The sequence below is a fragment of the Hemitrygon akajei genome, chromosome 1, assembly GCF_048418815.1.
Source record: "Hemitrygon akajei chromosome 1, sHemAka1.3, whole genome shotgun sequence".
Lineage (NCBI taxonomy): Eukaryota > Metazoa > Chordata > Chondrichthyes > Myliobatiformes > Dasyatidae > Hemitrygon > Hemitrygon akajei.
The window spans coordinates 54479821-54499285 of record NC_133124.1 but is presented as its reverse complement, the minus strand read 5'-3'; positions in this window follow the sequence as shown (position 1 = coordinate 54499285).

Here is a 19465-nt window from a genome sequence, read left to right as displayed (position 1 = left end):
AGGTTCTTCAGTCAAGATTGAACTGGTTTAGATTTAGTACACAAGTTTGCTACTGTGTCTCTGGTGAACAGTGAGGTGTTTGTTACATAATCAAGACAAGTCAAGTCAAATCACTTTTATTGTCATTTCGACCATAACTGCTGGTACAATACATAGTAAAAATGAGACAACGTTTTTCAGGACCATGGTGTTACATGACACAGTGCAAAAACCAAATTGAAATACGTAAAAAAAACAACACAGAGAAAGCTACACTAGACTACAGACCTGCACAGGACTGCATAAAGTGCACAAAAACAGTGCAGGCATTACAATAAATAATAAACAGGACAATAGGGCAAGGTGTCAGTCCAGGTTTCGGGTATTGAGGAGTCTGATGGCTTGGGGGAAGAAACTGTTACATAGTCTGGCTGTGAGAGCCCGAATGCTTTGGAGCCTTTTCCCAGATGGCAGGAGGGTGAAGAGTTTGTATGAGGGGTGCATGGGGTCTTTCATAACGCTGTTTCCTTTGCAGATGCAGCGTGTAGTGTAAATGTCTGTGATGGCCGGAAGAGAGACCCCGATGATCTTCTCAGCTGACCTCACTATCCGCTACAGGGTCTTGTGACCCGAGATGGTGCAATTTCTGAACCAGGCAGTGATGCAGCTGCTCAGGATGCTCTCAATACAACCCCTGTAGAATGTGATGAGGATGGGGGTGGGAGATGGACTTTCCTCAGCCTTCGCAGAAAGTAGAGACACTGCCGGTCTTTCTTTGCTATGGAGCTGGTGTTGAGGAACCAGGTGAGATTCTCCGTCAGGTGAGCACCAAGAAATGTATTGTTTTGATTAAATGCTTAGCCTTGAATACCCGTAATGAGCAAAAGAGAAGCCATTACGCTTGTCAGCTATTCTACCCATCCCTGCTAACTCACCTATTAAGAGTTGTCTGTCTGCAATTGTGTAGAATGAATGAAACTGGCTCTCTTTATCTTTGACAGTGAGTTCAAAAGTTGTCAGTTGGCTTCAAAGCCAACTTCAAGAGTGTGTATTGAAATGCTATTAGTATACCTCTTGTTCCACCAGTGGTCCAACCATTTCTGGCCATTGCAATACAACCATCAACGATGCCTACTGAACCATTGTTTATTGATGCATTCCATCCGGATGCATCAAGGCTCAATATGGCAACTGCTTTATCCATGACCATGAGAAAATGCAAAGAGTTGTGGACACAACTTAGCAAAGCATGGAAACCGGTTTCTGCTCCATAGATGCTCAACATTTCATGCTGCCTCAGTAAAGCAGCCAGTATAGATACAATACATGCTAGATTTTCTCCTTCCTCCCATCTGACAGAAGATACAGAAGCCTGAAAGCATGCACCAGTATTTGCAGGATTTTACTTCTTCAGTGTTTTATTATCTCCTTGTTCCAACCTTTTTGTTTCTGTCTCCTCTGCTGTTTCACTCAACCCATCAATTTTCATCTCCTCCAAACAGATCACTGAAAAACATTCACCATCTTCTCTTAATCTGCTCCACAGTGGCAAGTCATTCAGTCTCTTTTGATCTACAGTAACAGACTTTCCTAGTTTATTCTCCAGCATGTCTATCTTTGCTGCAACTTAAAATTTATTTGATTTTAAAATTTCTGTGGTTTGCTGTGAACTCTGTTCCTCTTGCTGAAGATGCAGCCTGGTCCTCCATTCTCTGTTCCTATTTCAGATTTCAATCATCTGCAGTTTCAATTACTAGAGAAGTCATCCAGTGATCAGCATCTCATGGATGACTTCTCTAGCAAATTGTCTTTCAGTTAAATGATTGTCAAATTGTGATAGTTTTCCAAGAAGCAAATCTCTATGAAATTTGAAAAATAGCTAACTCATCAGATACATTTTCACATCACGGTGATAGATATCTGACTTAGCCTGTGTCAACAATAGTTCTGTGACTTGTTCAGAGTGAATGTTGGTTTCTTGCTGGAAATCAGCAGATTCACACTCTGAACATGGCAATCAACACTGGTCAACAGATGACTTATCTTTTGTGTGAATGCAGCTGCTCATTCCCCTCTGTGAGAAGTGAATGTGTTTCATTACATCTTGGGGAACAATTGCATGTTTCCATGAAAGTGTGAACACAAATAGATAGGGTGGTAAAGCAGGCATATGGAATACCTGGCTTGATCAACTGTGTGTTGGGTATGAAAAATTGTATTGATTAGACATTATATTGATTAGACTGATTAAAGTGCATTTGATTTTATTAGACTGTATTTGGAGTAGTGAATACGTTACAGGAAGGATGTGAAGGCTTTGGAGAGGGTGCAGAAGAGGCTCACTAGGATGTTGCTTGGATTGGCGAGGTTTAGTTATTAGGAGAGGTTGGACAAATGCAAATTTTTTTCTCTGCAGTGTCTGTCAGAGATTGAAGGGGCAACCTGACACAAGAATATAAATTTATGAAAGACCTAAGTATGATAGGTAGTCGGATCTTCTTCCATTAATGGAAATGTCAGATATTGGAATGCATAAGTTTAAGGGGAGGGGAAGATTCTGAAGAGATTTACAAGACAAGTATTTTTACCCAGGGAGTGTCAAAGGTCTGGAACACACTGCCAGGGGAGGTGAGGAGCAGATAAACACATGCATGGAATAGAAGGATACGAACCATGTACAGACTGAAGGTGGAGATCACAGAGGGTGAGCAGTGAGAAAGGATCTCACTGAAGGTAGAGATCACAGAGGGTGAGCAGTGAGAAAGGGTCTCACTGAATTCTAAAGTTTATAGATGTGATGGTATTGGGTTTGTTGACCATGAAGGTTCTAAACTCAAAAATCTTAAGCCCTGTCACGTATAAATAGTCACAAATAATCTCACTAAAGAGAATTAATACTGTAACTACCCAATCATCAAAGACTAGCTTATTTCCCTGTTTAGTCTTCATGGCGAGCTTTAGCTGCCAGTATCCACGATTTGATTAGAACATAGAAACATAGAAAACCTACAGCACAATACAGGCCTTTTGGCCCACAAAGCTGTGCTGAACATGTCCTTACCTCTAGCTGCCTAGGTTTACCCATAGCCCTTGGTTTTCTAAGTTCCATGTACCCATCCAGGAGTCTCCTAAAAGACCTTATCGTTTCCGCCTCCACCACCACTACTGGCAGCCCATTTCATGCACTCACCACTCTCTGTGTAAAAAAAATTACCCCTGACATCTCTGTATCTACTTCCAAGCACCTTAAAACTGTGCCCTCTCGTGCTAGTTATTTCAACCCTGGGAAAAAGCCTGTGACTATCCACATGATCAATGCCTCTCATCATCTTACACACCTCCATCAGGTCAGATTGGTGGGGCCTTCCTCCCTACCAAGGAGATTATACTTCCAGTTAACAAAGTAGTTTAAGATATAATTCATTTACTTACCGTGATAAGAGTTTGAATCCACACGTTCTTAAAACACATTTAAACTCACAGTGCATTTCTATCTTAAACATTTATTTCCCAATTACAACCATTTCAAAACAACAAGGCATCTCTTAAACACCAAGGATTTCTAAAACATAGGTACAAATTCTATAAACTAAAAAGATATACCATGATGCGGACGAGCAAGTTGTCCATCACAGAAACTGAAGCTAGAGGAATGGATTCTATTCATCTCAACCTCCTGTCATTCTTGATGTTCTTCAACCACTCCTAATAAGCCTGAACTGCTCTCTATGACTATACCCTTTTTCTACCACTTTGGTGATTTCACATGCATATGATATTTCCTCCGATGTCCTTTCAATGTAAATGGTATAATAGTATTTTGGTGATAGAGTTTTTCCAGCTACCTGCCATTAATACTGTAAAGCTGTTTAGTTAACTTCCTTGAGCACATAAAACCATTCAAATGTAAACACATCATAGTTATTGATATGCTAAGTAATATTATCCATCTGTTCTTCAAGCTTCCATGAAGCTAGCAACTCAAAAGCCAGCATATTTGTTTGAAAAAACCTGAATTAAACAACCTATTGTCTTATACCGTACCTTGAGCAGTAATAAAGCAGGTGTAGTAAGCTAAGCCTTACTTCTCCCTGACAGAATGTCTACTCTCCACAAAGCTTGTTTGCAAAGCTGGTCTTTAGACAATACATTTTAACCTCAAGGCGATTAATGCTTGCCATTTATATTTCAAGAACTGAAGACCAGCTTCTTGTGGTTCATCTTGGTAGGTCACATATGATGGCAGAATATAGTATTAATGGTAAGACTCTTGGCAGTGTGAAGGATCAGAGTGTTCTTGGGGTCCGAGTCCATTGGATGCCCAAAGCAGCTGTGCAGGTTGACTCTGTGGTTAAGAAGGCATGTGGTGTATTGGCCTTCATTGATCGTGGAATTGAATTAAGGAGCTGAGAGGTAATGTTGCAGCTATATAGCACCCTGGCTAGACCCCACTTGGAGTACTGTGCTCAGTTCTGGTGGCCTCACTACAGGAAGGATGTGGAAGCCATAGAAAGGGTGCAGAGGAAATTTACAAGGATGTTGCCTGGATTGGGGAGCATGCCTTATGAAAACAGTTTGAGTGAACTCAGCCTTTTCTCCTTGGAGCAGCAGAGGATGAGCGGTGACGTGATAGAGGTGTACAAGATGATGAGAGGCATTGATTGTGTGGATAGTCAGAGGCTTTTTCCCAGGGCTTAAATGGTTGCCACAAGAGGACACGGGTTTAAGGTGCTGGGGAGTAGGTACAGAGGAGATGTCAGGGTTTTTTTTTAATGCAGAGAGTGGTGAGTGCGTGGAATGGGCTGCTGGCAACGGTGGTGGAGGCGGATATGAAAGGGTCTTTTAAGAGACTCCTGGATAGGTACATGGAGCTTAGAAAAATAGAGGGCTATGGGTAACCCTAGTAATTTCTATGGTAGGGACATGTTCGTCACAACTTTGTGGGCCAAAGGGCCTGTATTGTGTTGTAGGTTTCTTTCTATGTTTCTTTTACAACCAAAAGTCTAACAACCGTCATTTGGAAGTTTACTTACATCTTCTTATGGTCTTACAAGTGGCAGATGCTGTGTTTAAAAAACAAGATTAGCAAGTAACCAAAAAGGAGAAAGAGGCCTACATGCTAAGAAGTGAATATCCATCAATACAGAGAATGGTGTGAAAAACAGATCGAAAAATATCCGGTGAACGGCAGTTCTGTGGGTGAAAATGCCCTGCTAATGAGAGAGATCAGAGGAGAATGGACAGACAGGTCCAAACTCATAGGAAGGCAATATTAATTCAAATAACCACACATTACAAAAGTGCTGTGCAGAAGGGCATATCTGAATTTTTTAAATAGATTTTAGAGAAAGGTTCCAGAGGGATATGGCAGAACCAAACTGAATCAATGCTTTCTACAGAGAATTAGATAGGTACTTGAAAGAGAATAATTGGCAGGGAATTGTGGAAATATTTGGTGAATAGAACTGTTTTATTTGCTCTACAGGATCCCAATAAAAACTTGATGAGCTAAATGGTCTCCTTCTATGCCATAACAACTCCATAAAAAACGTTTTGAAATTTCTCACTACCCTTACTCTTTTGATGCACTGCTTAAAAGCTAATTGTGAACAATTCTTTGATCATTTTTCCTATTAGATCCTTATTTGGCCGGCCTCCAGTTATTTCTTTAATAAATCTCTTCTGAAACATTTTGATATTTTGCTATGATAAAGTCACTGTGCAATTGGAAGCTGGTGTTGTTGTAACAGGCCTTTGAACAATAATGGAGTGTAGTCACTTTTGCAGTGTGAAAGATGTAGCAGCAAATTTGCCCACAACCAGTCTTTACAGAGAATCCTGAGTGAGGATTAAATATGGATGGGGCACCAGGGATAATATTTGTGTTTTTTTGAGGTAATACCACATGATCTATTATATTCATATTTGGGACCAGACCAGACCATAGTTTAACATCTTGTCTGAAAGAATGTACTTCTAGCAGAGGAGTTCTTAGAATCACACTGTGCTGTCATTTTAGCTTTCTGTAAAGCGGGATTAGAGAAAGATTCTGACTTGAAAGAGAGTGCTTGATGGGTGGGTGTGTGGCTACACTGCAAGGTACATTGTTCCTTCTGCTGTTTTTGCTTGGCTTTTATGGATTCCAGAGAGAAAAATAAGATTCTCAATGTCTTTCCAGATTATTTTTCTTCATTTTGAATGGTCATAGGCTAAATTTTCAGAAGAATCATTGAGTATGATGCATTTTAGCAAGGAAGCTTTGAAAACGTACGGGGAATTTTCCCAGATATCTACTAATCTCTGCCCAGAGTAGAATGTTTAACTCAGGCAACTATTGTTCAGCCTGTGGAAACTCTGGCTGACCTGTTGGTACTGAGTGAGTGTTGTTAGCACTTTGATGTTGGGGAAGTTGGCTGGCAAAATAATATTGATGATTGTTCACTTATCCTGCAAATTGCTTTAGAGGATTTTGAATGAACAGTACTGATGTACTCCTCCAGGTTTGAAATCTATGCTGGACAGGGATGAAAGTTACCTGATAGTCTGTGAGCTTGGTCCCAAGGTTTCATACTGAATGCATTTTTTGTTAGTTCACCAAAGGCTGTGGGATACATTGGAAGCAGCAATGTACTTCATGATCAATGTCTGCCTTCATAGAGATGTTGTTCTTACAATGTGAAAATGGCCCATGTTTTCGGGGTCTCAGCATTTTCCAATTTAACCTGTAGATTAGCTTGACTCTACTTGGAAAATTGTTGGCAGTGAAGTGCAATGTTGTAAGAAGAGGTTTAACACAGCCCTACTTGACTGCATTGGGATGAAGTCCTTACTGATCTGTAAGCATGCAGAAGAAATGGTGATATCCATTGTCTTACCGTTGACATTTTATTTTGAATGCTATTAGTTACTCATACATGGCAAAACTTCATGCCTATAGCTGAGTATGAAGAGTAAAGAATGAATGGAAGCTAAATAATGTATGGAAGAAGGATATCAAGCAGAGAAGTCATTCAAGAAGATATGCTTTCCAAAATAACTAAATAAATAATCAAATTTAATTGCACAGAAAAGATAGTCATGAATACCAAACCATTAGCTAACATTATTATAAATACGGATTGATTAAAAGAAAATTTCAGAAGTGTTTAAGATCAAAAACTCTCAGCAAAGTTAAAACTCATTAAATTTTACCTTAAAAATTTGAAGTTTTTGAAATCCATTCTAAGAAATAAACATATAAGGTGCTAATATTGAGGCAATCACACACCACTTTCCTAATTAGCTGAATGTTCATAGCTAAGTTTCATTCTGAATCAACTGTTTAGTAAATGTGCTGCTGCAGTTGAAAGCTGTTTCAGGACAACAAAACAAGATGGTCAAACATTCCACAAATGTCCGCTGGATTGTAACTAGCCCAGTAAAAGGATACAGGGGAATAAAAAATATGAATTGGAAAATAGAATGAACGTTTCCCATGAGAAAACAAGACTTCCATATTCCAGAAGTTTAGGAAGTTCCATGTGTTCCATGATGACAAGTCATGTGGTTCAATTACATTTCCACCATATCATATAGCTTTGCCAAAAGGACTAAATGAACACTACAGAGCCTAATCTTTAATTGGTATATAGTTGCCTTAATTTGAAAATATCAGAATAGGGCTGTATTTTTTACTATCTAAATTCTATCTTTAGTGCTCAAAGTAGGAGTTGTAAATGTTACATTAATTTTATGCAAAAGGTATTCTACTCTGCAGACTATTATTCAGGATCTCAACACAGGAGTCCATTACACTTGTAATTTCCTGAAATTCTAAGATCTAGTTTCAAAAATATTTTAAATTGTCCCCTCCCATTGTGATGTGGTGTGTTAACTTACTGGATCATTTATAGGTTCTAGCATCCTACAGCTTGGACACTTTATTTTAGGGTTGGAGAGAAAGTGAAATCCAACTCAAGAGGAATGACTTAATTGAGTCTAATTTAGCAATAAAAACTAAACACTGTGTGAATAGACTAGGGAACAGAAGAAAGCTTGCTCCTCCATTGTGAGATCTGGCTTTGCTATGGTTGCAAGAAACGCCGAGCAATGGGAGTGAGAAGAAGAAATGAGTATTTATCCACATCTACACATCTTCCCCAAACCTATAACAGTATGATATTCCAGCAAAACACTCAAAATACTGGAGGAACTCAGCAAGCCAGGCAGCATTTATGGAAAAGAGTAAACAGTCAACATTTTGGGCTGAGACCCTTCATCGGGACCGGAGAAAAAAGATGAGAAGCCAGAGTAAGAAGGTGAGTGGAGGGGAAGAAGAAGCACAAGGTGAGAGGTGAAACTGGGAAGTGGGGGAAGGGTGTGTAAGGAGCTGCAAAGTTGATTGGTGAAAGAGATACAGGGCTGGAGAACAGAGAATCTGATAGAAGAGGACTGAAGGCCATAGAGGAAAGAAAGGGGAGAGGAGCACCAGAGAGAGGTGATGGCCAGGTAAGGAGATAAATTGAGAGAGGGAAAAGTAAATGGGGAATGGTGAAGGGGGGGCATTGCCAGAAATCAAGAAATCAATGTTCATACCATCAGGTTGGAGGCTATCCAAATGGAATATAAGGTGTTGCTGCTCCAACCTGAGTGTGGCCTCATCACGACAGTAGAGGAGGCCATGCACTGAATTGAATTGAATTGAATTGAATTTGGTTTATTGTCATTTAGAAACCACAACTGCAATGCAGTTAAAAAATGAAACAACGTTCCTCCAGAATGATATCACAAAAGCACACGACAAAACAGACTACACCAGAAAATCCACATAACGTTTGGCAATCCCCAAACCCAGAGTCCAGAGAGGCTGCTGTGTATTAATATCACGCTACCATCTTAGCGCATTCCCTGGAAAGGAGCTCCAAATCCACCAGACAAAACAAGACTACCCAGACACACCAAGTTAGGAGACCAACTCTACCACCCAACAAACCAAAAACTGAAGCTACAAGACCTACACAAAACTACATAGTTACAACAGTGCAAACAATACCATACTTAATTAAAAAAACAGACCATGGGCATGGTAAAAATAGTCCAAAGATGTTAAAAGACTATAAGTTTGAAAGAAACCACCACACAGTTTCCACAAGTCCTCAGGGTCCAGATAGACTCATCATCCCATGCAGGCGGCAGAAGGGAATACCCCCGTTATGGATTTCCACGGCACCGCCGGACCCAGCCTCGCAGGCACAGCACACAGTGAAAGCGCCCCGACTGCAGCGAACTCCGAGTCCGTCGAACCTCTGAGCCTCCAACCATCCCCTCTGGCACAGCCTCTCTGAGCACCATCCTCTGCCAAGCGCACTATGACGCCCCAACCACCAGCCACTGGCAACATAAACCCGAGGACTGGGGCCCTGTTCTTCTCAGCAGAAACCTGGACCTCACAACAGCAGCAGGAACGAAGAAGGCCTTCTTGGATATTTCCAGATGTTCCTCCGTGCTCCCACGTCCATTTTTCATCAGATTAGGATTGTGCATGGCACTCCGCTTGACAAATAACAGATATCAACTCTGGAGAGGTCGTTGCAAACTGCGTCACGCCGCCATCTTGAAGCATGACATGTCAGAATGGGAATGGGAAGTCAACTTAAAATGGGTGGCCACTGGAAGATTCTGCTTTTCCTGGTGGACAGAGTATAGGTGCTCAGCAAAGAGGTCTCACAATCTACATCGGGTCTCAACAATATACAGGAGGCCACACTGGGAGCACCAGATACGGTAGATGACCCCAACAGTCTCACAGGTGAAGTGTTGCCTCAGCTAGAAGGACAGTTTGGGGCCATAAGACCATAAGATATAGGAGTAGAAGTAGGCCATTCAGCCCTTTGAGTCTGCTCCATCATTCAATCATGGGCTGATCCAATTCTTCCAGTCATCCCTACTCCCCTGAACAAAGAACCTGTTTAGCTCTGCCTTAAATGCTCCACAGCCGCTCATTGGAAACAAATTGCAGAGATTTGCCACCCTCTGACTGAAGTAATTTCTTCATATCTCTATTCTAAATGGACGTCCTTCAATCCTGATGTCATGCCCTCTTGTCCGAGACTCCCCTACCATGGGAAATACTGTCATATCTAATCTGTTCAGGCCTTTTAGCATTCAGAATGTTTCTATGAGATCCCCCCCCCCCCCCCACAACCTCATTCTCCTGAACTCCAGGGAATACAGCCCAAGAGCTGCCAGACATTCCTTATACGGTAACCCTTTCATTCCTGGAACCATTCTCGTGAATCTTCTCTGAATCCTCTCCAATGGCAGTATATCCTTTCTAAAATAAGGAGCCCAAAACTGCACACAGTACTCCAAGTGTGGTCTCACGAGTGCCTTATAGAGCCTCAACATTACATTCCTTCTCTTATATTCTATACCTCTGGAATGATCGCCAACGTTGCATTCACCCACTTCACCTCCGACTCAACCTGGAGGTTAACCTTTAGGGTATCCTGCACAAGTACTCCCAAGTCCCTTTGCATCACTGCATTTTGAATTCTCTCCCCATCTAAATAATAGTCTGCCCGTTTTTTTCCTTCTACCAAAGTACGTGACCATACACTTTCCAACGTTGTATTTCATTTGCCACATCTTTATCCATTCCTCTAAACTATCTAAATCCTCGGCAGGCTCTCTTTTCCTCAACACTACCCGCTCCTCTTCCTATCTTTGTATCATCATCAAATGTAGCCACAAATCCATTCATCCCATATTCCAAATCATTGACATACATCATAAAAAGCAGTGGTCCCAACACTGACCCCTGTGGAACTCCACTGGTTACTGTCAGCCAGCCAGAATAGGATCCATTTATTCCCAATGGCAGTGAGGGAGGAGGTTTAGGGAAAAGTTTAGCACTTGTACCACTTGCAAGGACAGGTGCCAGGAGGGAGATCAGTGGGGAGGGATGAATTGACAAGGGAGTCAGATAGGGAGCGATCCCTGTGGAAAGCAGAAAGTGGGAGGAGGAAAAAATGAGTTTAGTGGTGGGATCCCATTGGAGATGGCTGAAACTATGGAGAATTATGTGCTGGATGCAGAGGCTGGTGGGGTGGTAGATGAGGACAAGAGGAAACCCTATCCCTGGTGGGGTGAGAGCAGATGCTTGCAAAATGGAAGAGATGCGGTTGAAGGCAGTGTTGATGGTGGAGGAAGAGAAGCCCTTTTCTTTGAAGGAAGACATTGCCTTCATTTTAGAATGAAATGCCTCATCCTGAGAGCAGGTGCGGTGGAGACGGAGGACTTGAAAGAAGAGGGTAGCATTTTTACATCATCAGATCTGAGAATAGGTTAGAAATTAGGATACCCAGAATCTACCAAGACAGAACATGAACCATAAAAAAGGGCTCAGGAGAAGCTTTACTCTTGTATTTACAAGAAAATTATTCAGGACTTTATTTGATGTTTTCTAAGTGAAAATCATTTTGTTTAATTTGCTATAATTAGTTATCAAATAACATTATCCTCAGCAATGCATTTAAGAGTACATAACACTTGAAGAAATGTAATGTCCTATTATTAGATCAGTCATGGGTTCTCTATACAGGCAGGAGTTTTACACTGATCAAAGAACAATCTCATTTTCTAAATACTCCGTTTTCCTTCGTAGTCACAGGTATGGAAGATTAGCACTGATGTCAAAATATTGCCACTTCTTAAGGGATTAGTAGTCTTCTACAATGTAACCAACAGCCTTAAATGTCTCTGTGAATTTGAAGACTGATCTTTATATGAAAGACATGCAAACCAATTAACTCAGGTAATCAACAGAACCATTTTCCTTCCATCCACAGCGGACTTTTAAGCTTGAGCGGTTCAGGAAAACTCTGTTAACCCAGCAGTGAGATAGGTGCACATGCAATAGTCTGCCGATGCTGGAGTCTGCAGCAACAAACAATGTGCTGGAGGAACATGCAGCATCCGTTGGATGAAAGTAATTGTTAATATTTTGGGTTAAAACCTGCAGCTGGACTGAGGGTAGGGGAGGCAAGATAGCCAGCATAAAGAGGAGAAAGGGAGCAGAGGATTCCAAAGTGATTGGGGGACCGAGGAGGGGTGTAAGGTGACAGGAAGGTAGTGCCCATTAGGGAAAGGGAGCAGGGATGAAGTTGGAAGACTGATAGATGAGACAGACAAAGGGAGAGAGGTGAAAGGAAAACACATAATGAACAAGTAGAGGCGTGAGGAGTGTGGAGATAGGATACAATTGCTGAAGGGAGATGAGCAGGAACACATTCTCACTGCTTAAAATGGGAACCATTAGGAGAGCGATGAATGACATTTGAACCCAATGGGAGTTGGTGGGTATGAAGTGACTGGATGGTGCAAAGGGGGGAAGGGCATCTAGATAAGTGAGGGTAGGCTAGGGATAGGTCAGAAAGGGTCACAAAAGGGAGGACCAGGCAGTCAGTAAGTGAGGAAGGTGGGTGGGGGGGGGGTGAAGAGAAGAAAACAAAAGAATAGGGTTGGGGTGTGATCACCTAAAATCAGAAAACTCATTGTTCTTGCCATTATGTTGTGGAATACCCAAACACAATAGAAAGTGTTGTTCCTCAGCTTGTGTAGGGCTTCATCGTGGCAGTAGAGAAGGGCAAAGCTGGACAGGTCAGTCAGTGTCAGAATAGGAAAGGGAATCTCAGGATGATCATCAAGGACTGAGTGTAGGCGATCTATGAAATAGTCACTGAGTCTGCACGTGATCATGTCAATGTAGAGTGGGCCACATTGAGACTGGAGGAGATGCATGTGAACCTTTGCCTCACCTGATAGGACTGTTCAGGTGTCTGGATAGTGGTGAGGGAGTAGGTGTAAGGACACGCATTACCTCTACTGCAAGAGCAGTAGAAAGAGACAGGGTGAGGGAGGAATAGGTGTGGAGGGATGGGGTCATGGATGGAGGGTCCCTGCAGAAATCGGAAAGAGGTGGGGAGGACATGATTTGGCTGCTGGTGGGAGCTTGTTGCCTCTGAAGGAAATGACAAAGGACATGATAGATGTGAAGGGTCATTGGATGAACAGTAAGGACCAGGGCAGTTCTATCTCTGTTCTGTCTGGGAGATGTTGACGTGAGAGCAGCAGTATGAGAACCAGAGGAGATACAAGTTTTGGGATACATCCACCACAACAGAAAGGATGGCACACTTTCTGGAAAAGAGGACATTTCAGATGTCCTAGAACACAAACCCTCATCTTGAGAGCAGATACAGCAGCAATGAATAAATTGGGAGAAAGGAATTGCATCCCTACAAGAAACAGGTTGGGAAGAGATGTGGTCTAAGTAGCTGTGGGAATTGCTGAGTATATAGTAAATATCAGTGAGTAATTTGTCTCTAGAGATACAGACAGCAGACTCAGGACTTTGGTGATGCTGGTCTAGGTGATTTTCCAAAAAATCAGATTTTATTCTATTAATATTCCAACACACTTTCTACTCACTTTTTCTTTAGATGTTACTCCTGGAAAATTTGAAGGGTGGGAAAGAATTCAAGTGATTGAATGTAATTAAGGCTTAATCTCTGGGGTACTGGCTTAGGAGAGGACACTGACATTTGGGTGCTTACTGTTCCAGTGGATTTACAGGATTTTACTGACAATGTTGGTGGCATATTTTTAGTATCGTCATTTGACTGTTTATGCTATTTCAAGTCCCTGAAGCAAACAGGAGAGTGGGGAATGTTGCTGCCCTACAGATCCTGAGTTTTGTTTGTCAGGCCTGAGGTTTTGATACAAAAAATTTTTTTTTCATCAATCTAGTGCATTGAAGCTGATGGATAATTTTCTCAACAATAACTGCCTTCAATGAGAGGTGTCTCTGAAAATCATGAAAAGAGATTTACATCCTCCAGAGTCATACTGTGAATCTTTATATTTGATGTGATTTTGTACAGCAAAATGCCACATTGTATGAAGGTGACCAGGTTGTGCACTACTGAGTAGAACTTGCAAAGATAAAGGCTTTTCCTTCAGCCACTACTGTCATGGGGTATTCAAAATTATTTGATGGTATTTCCTGTATACAGTGTAAATGAGAATTAAATAACTGTTTCTCTGGATCCGATAACCCGCAAAAAAAAAACAAAAGATAAAGAACACAATAATAAAAAACAATAAATAAAAATACTGTACATAAGATAGCGTATATACATAAATTGGTTGTATGTCCATAAAATGAAACTAGGCTTTACATAAGGTGACTGACAGGAAATGAAAAATGAGTGGTGGAGTTAGTGGATGAAGGTGCTGATCAGTCTTACTGCTTGTGGGAAGTAATTGTGACGCTACATAGCCTCCTCCCTGTTGGGAGTGAGATGACCAGTCCAGAAGCAGGGTGGGTTGGACCCTTCATGATATTGCTGGCCTTTTTCAGACACCTTTCTGCATATGTTGTATGGTGGGTAGGTTGGTGCCGGTGATGCATTGCGCAGTTTTGGCTACCCACTGTCGAGCCATCCTGTCCACCACAGTGCGGCTTCTGCACCAGACAGCGATGCAACTTGTCAGGGTGATCTCTACCGCACGTTGTAGAATGATATGAGTATGGATGTGCAAAGTCCAGCTCTCTTCAGCCTCTTCAGAAAGTAGAGAAGTTGGATGCATTTTGGGATCATGAAAGGTTGTGTGTGATGCACACTCCCAGGACTTTGAAAGTGCTTGCAGATTCCACTGCTGTGCTGCCGATGTAAAGAGGGGTTTGAGCAGTGCGAGTTCTCCTGAAGTACTTAGCCAGCTCTTTTGTCTTGTTGACACTAACAAGAGGTTATTTGCCTAGCACCAGGTTTTGAGCTCTTCCATTACCTCTCTGTAGGCTGCCTTATCACCCCTCCCCAACCACCGACATGTCATTGGCACGCAAAGAATTAAGTCAAAACTGAGTCCAAATAGTGCAGAATGGTGGCACTCATGAGAAAGTTAGGCACGAGGTTCAGGGCGGTTTAGGGACATTGGCAGATAGTGCAGATTGGTTGGTGAATGGGTAGAAAATTTGGGTTAGCAGTTAGATAGATAGATAGATAGATAGATAGATACTTTATTCATCCCCATGGGGAAATTCAACTTTTTTCCAATGTCCCATACACTTGTTGTAGCAAAACTAATTACATACAATACTTAACTCAGTAAAAAAAATATGATATGCATCTAAATCACCATCTCAAAAAGCATTAATAATAGCTTTAAAAAGTTCTTAAGTCCTGGCGGTAGAATTGTAAAGCCTAATGGCATTGGGGAGTATTGACCTCTTCATCCTGTCTGAGGAGCATTGCATCGATAGTAACCTGTCGCTGAAACTGCTTCTCTGTCTCTGGATGGTGCTATGTAGAGGATGTTCAGAGTTATCCATAATTGACCGTAGCCTACTCAGCGTCCTTCGCTCAGCTACCGATGTTAAACTCTCCAGTACTTTGCCCACGACAGAGCCCGCCTTCCTTACCAGCTTATTAAGACGTGAGGCGTCCCTCTTCTTAATGCTTCCTCCCCAACACGCCACCACAAAGAAGAGGGCGCTCTCCACAACTGACCTATAGAACATCTTCAGCATCTCACTACAGACATTGAATGACGCCAACCTTCTTAGGAAGTACATTCGACTCTGTGCCTTCCTGCACAAGGCATCTGTGTTGGCAGTCCAGTCTAGCTTCTCGTCTAACTGTACTCCCAGATACTTGTAGGTCTTAACCTGCTCCTCACATTCTCCATTAATGATCACTGGCTCCATATGAGGCCTAGATCTCCTAAAGTCCACCACCATCTCCTTGGTCTTGGTGATATTGAGACGCAGGTAGTTTGAGTTGCACCATATCACAAAGTCCTGTATCAGTTTCCTATACTCCTCCTCCTGTCCATTCCTGACACACCCCACTATGGCCGTGTCATCAGCGAACTTCTGCACATGGCAGGACTCTGAGTTATATTGGAAGTCTGATGTGTACAGGGTGAACAGGACCGGAGAGAGTATGGTTCCCTGCGGCGCCCCTGTGCTGCTGACCACCGTGTCAGACCTACAGTCTCCCAACCGCACATACTGAGGTCTATCTGTCAAGTAGTCCACTATCCAATCCACCATGTGAGAGTCTACTCCCATCTCCGTTAGTTTGTGCCTTAAGATCTTGGGCTGGATGGTGTTAAAGGCACTAGAGAAGTCAAGGAATGTAATCCTCACAGCACAACTGACCCCCTCTAGGTGAGAGAGTGATTTGTGCAGCAAATACGTGATAGCATCCTCCACTCCCACCTTCTCCTTATACGCAAACTGAAGAGGATCCTGGGCGTGCCTGGTTTGTGGCCTCAGATTCTGTATTGGTAGTGGTTTCAGGCTCCTGATTGGAAAGAGGTGTCAGCTGCTAGAGAATAGAAATCTCATCGCCACCTTCACATGGGCAACGAAGGACGGGCAATAGATAAATGCTGGTTTAGCTGGTGACACCCACATCCCAGAAGTGAATACATTTAAAAGAAGGTGGACTCTGCCTCTGGAAATTAGCATCAGCTCTGGGGATAGGCAGGCGAGATGGTAAGCAAGGTGTTCTTTATGGGGTTGGACCAGTATGAGTGCAGAGTGGCTGGTTGTTGGCAACTGGTAAAGGGTTGTTAGTCAGGGATCTAGGTTAGGGAACTGGTTTGGAAGATAATTTATGGTTATACTGTGAAGTAATAGTGGTTCTAGATGCTTGAGATAGGTAATGGAGTTGAGATGAGCATTAGCACAGGATCATATCAGGAGATAGCTGAAATGAGATAACAGTATTTCTGAATTAGATGATTTGGATTATTCATAGTGAGGTTTTAAGTATTATGTTCTGCAAATCTTTTCCTGGTTGCTGCACTATTTACACAGTACTGCATGAAGTGGTGAAGGAGTTCCTTTGGGAATTTCAATACCAATGCATGATTTAGTTGAGAAGGGCGACTTCACAAGGCAAAAACAATTACAGATACAACACTGCCGGAGGTATTTTGTCAGCATTTTCTATTATGTTGGAAAATGAATTTGTAACATATTTGCCTGTCACTATGTGAAAGGAAAACTGTTTTCCCTGCCTGTGTTTCACCACGCAGAAGGAGTTATATCTTCTATAAGCTTGCAGGATTGGGAGTGGGTTTTTGGAGCTGTATCCAGAGCTCACAGCATGGCCTAGACCTGATGTAGACTGGGAAACCGCTTCACCAAGCACCTATGCTCCATCCGCCAGAAAAAGCAGGATCTTCTGGTGGCCGCTAATTTCAATTCTACTTCCCATTTCAACATGTCAGTCCATGGCCTCCTCTACTGCCGCGATGAGGCCACACTCAGGTTGGAGGAGCAACACTTGATATTCCATCTGGGTAGCCTCCAACCTGATGGCACGAACATTGATTTCTCAGACTTCTGGTAATTGCATCCCCTTTCGCCATTCCACCATTTCCATTTTCCTCTCTCACCTTATCTCCCTAACTGCCCATGATTTCCCTCTGGTTCTCCTCCTCTTCCCAACTTCCAAGGTACTCTACCATCTCCTATCAGATTCCCTCTTCTCCAGCCCCTTTATCTCTTTTACCTATCAACTTCCCAGCTCTTTACTTCACCCCACCCTCTTGCCCAGTTTCACACATCACCTTGTGTTTCTTCATCCTTTCCCCTCTCCTTACTCTGACTCCTCATCTTTTTTCTCCAGTCCTGATGAAGGGTCTCAGCCCAAAATGTTGTCTGTAGTTTTTTCCATAGATGCTGCCTGTCCTGCTGAGTTCCTTCAGCATTTGTGTGTGTGTTGCTTTGGATTTCTAGTATCTGCAGATTTTCTTATCGAAAGTTAGTGCACAGCAATGTCCAGTCAAGTTGAAAGGTGTTAATAAATGACACACTCCCTTAACTGTTTGTTGTGCTGTGTAATTCCTCTGCATGGGTGGTAATCAATGTGATCATGATACCGGTGGCCAGAGTAATTCACAAGATCATAATTTTCTCTTTCCGGTGAGCGTTATCATCTGAGGTGTCTGCAGTCATTTAATTTAGACCCCATGATCGCCTCTAAAATTTAACATGCCTTACCTTTCATTGCCTGAGCCCTAAAATCTCAAATTTTCCCTCCCAACCTTTACATTGGCCAGCCCCATCACCCCTCATCTTTCTATCTTAATTAATGCCTAGGTATCTGATGAAACTTCTAATCATCTGTCTTAATATTTCCATGCATAACTCTGTGTCATATTTCATTTGATATACCTAAACAAAGCACTTGGGACACTGTTTTAAAAATCAAAACTACTGCAGTTCATGGAATTCTAAAATACAAACAGAAAATGCTGGAAAAACTGGAAAAAATAGGCTGCATCTGAGGGAAGAGAAATAGAGTTAACATTTCAGGTAGAAAACTCCTTTTGACAGTCCAGTTCTGATGAAGGGTATTTGATCAGAAATGTTAGCTCTGGTTCTGTGTTGTCTCCATGCAGTTTGAACTGAATGGATTTTCCTCAGATGTGGAAGACATGTTGACGGGCTTGAACTGCTACTGTAAATCAGTGGTAGTAGAAGTGAGGTGAGGGGGTGGCATTTTAAAGAAAGTAACTTAAATGGAAAAAAGTGGGGGAGTGGGATGTGTGGGATTTCTCTGATGAGCTAGATGGTCTCTTTCTATGTCATAAGGAAATATGAGACATATGGGCTCCCCACATGAAACATTTAGAGATCAACCTGAAACCAAGTTCCTTTTGTCCCCACAGTTTCCATATTAATCACCTTCATGTTCCTCCTTTCTCATCTGTGCAATAACACTGTCCTCTGAAGTTTTGGGTCCTCTAAGAATGTGAATTTAGGAATACCAAACATAATTAATCCTCATTCCTTCAAGTAATTGCCCTTACAAAACGCCACCGATATTACTAATATGAGCTCAGGTCCATAATGCCTCTGTACTAAAGCATCACACACAGAATGCTGGAGGACCTCAGCAAGTCAGGCAGCATCTATGGAGGGGAATAAACAATTGACATTTCAGGCCCAGTACTCAGTTTATCTCTTCCTATAGATGCTGCCTGGCGTTGTTGAGGTCCTCCAGCATTTTGTGTGTGTTGAGTTAGATTTCCAAGAGCTGCAGACCCCCTTGTGTTTCTGACTCTGTACTAGATTTTTTTTTCTCAACTTCCCTGACTTTTCCACTGATTTACAGGGAGTGACGATAACAAGAGATGTGGAGTTTCAGTCTACTTGAACCTTCCCTGGTAATTGTGATGAGTTGTTGTTTTATACCATTAATAATGAAATCTTTCATGAGCATATTAATCTATTTTATTTATACATGCAGTGCAGTCATTGTATAATTGATCTTTGAAAATAACAAACACATATAATTGATCACAGCTAGTAGATTTATTTTGTATTTAGTTCGAACAAGCTGAAGAATATGCTGCTTTCAGCCTTCTGTTCTCAGTTTTGGATCTCAGTGTTCTTGGCCAAGTATTAAGGCATCTTTTCAGTTGC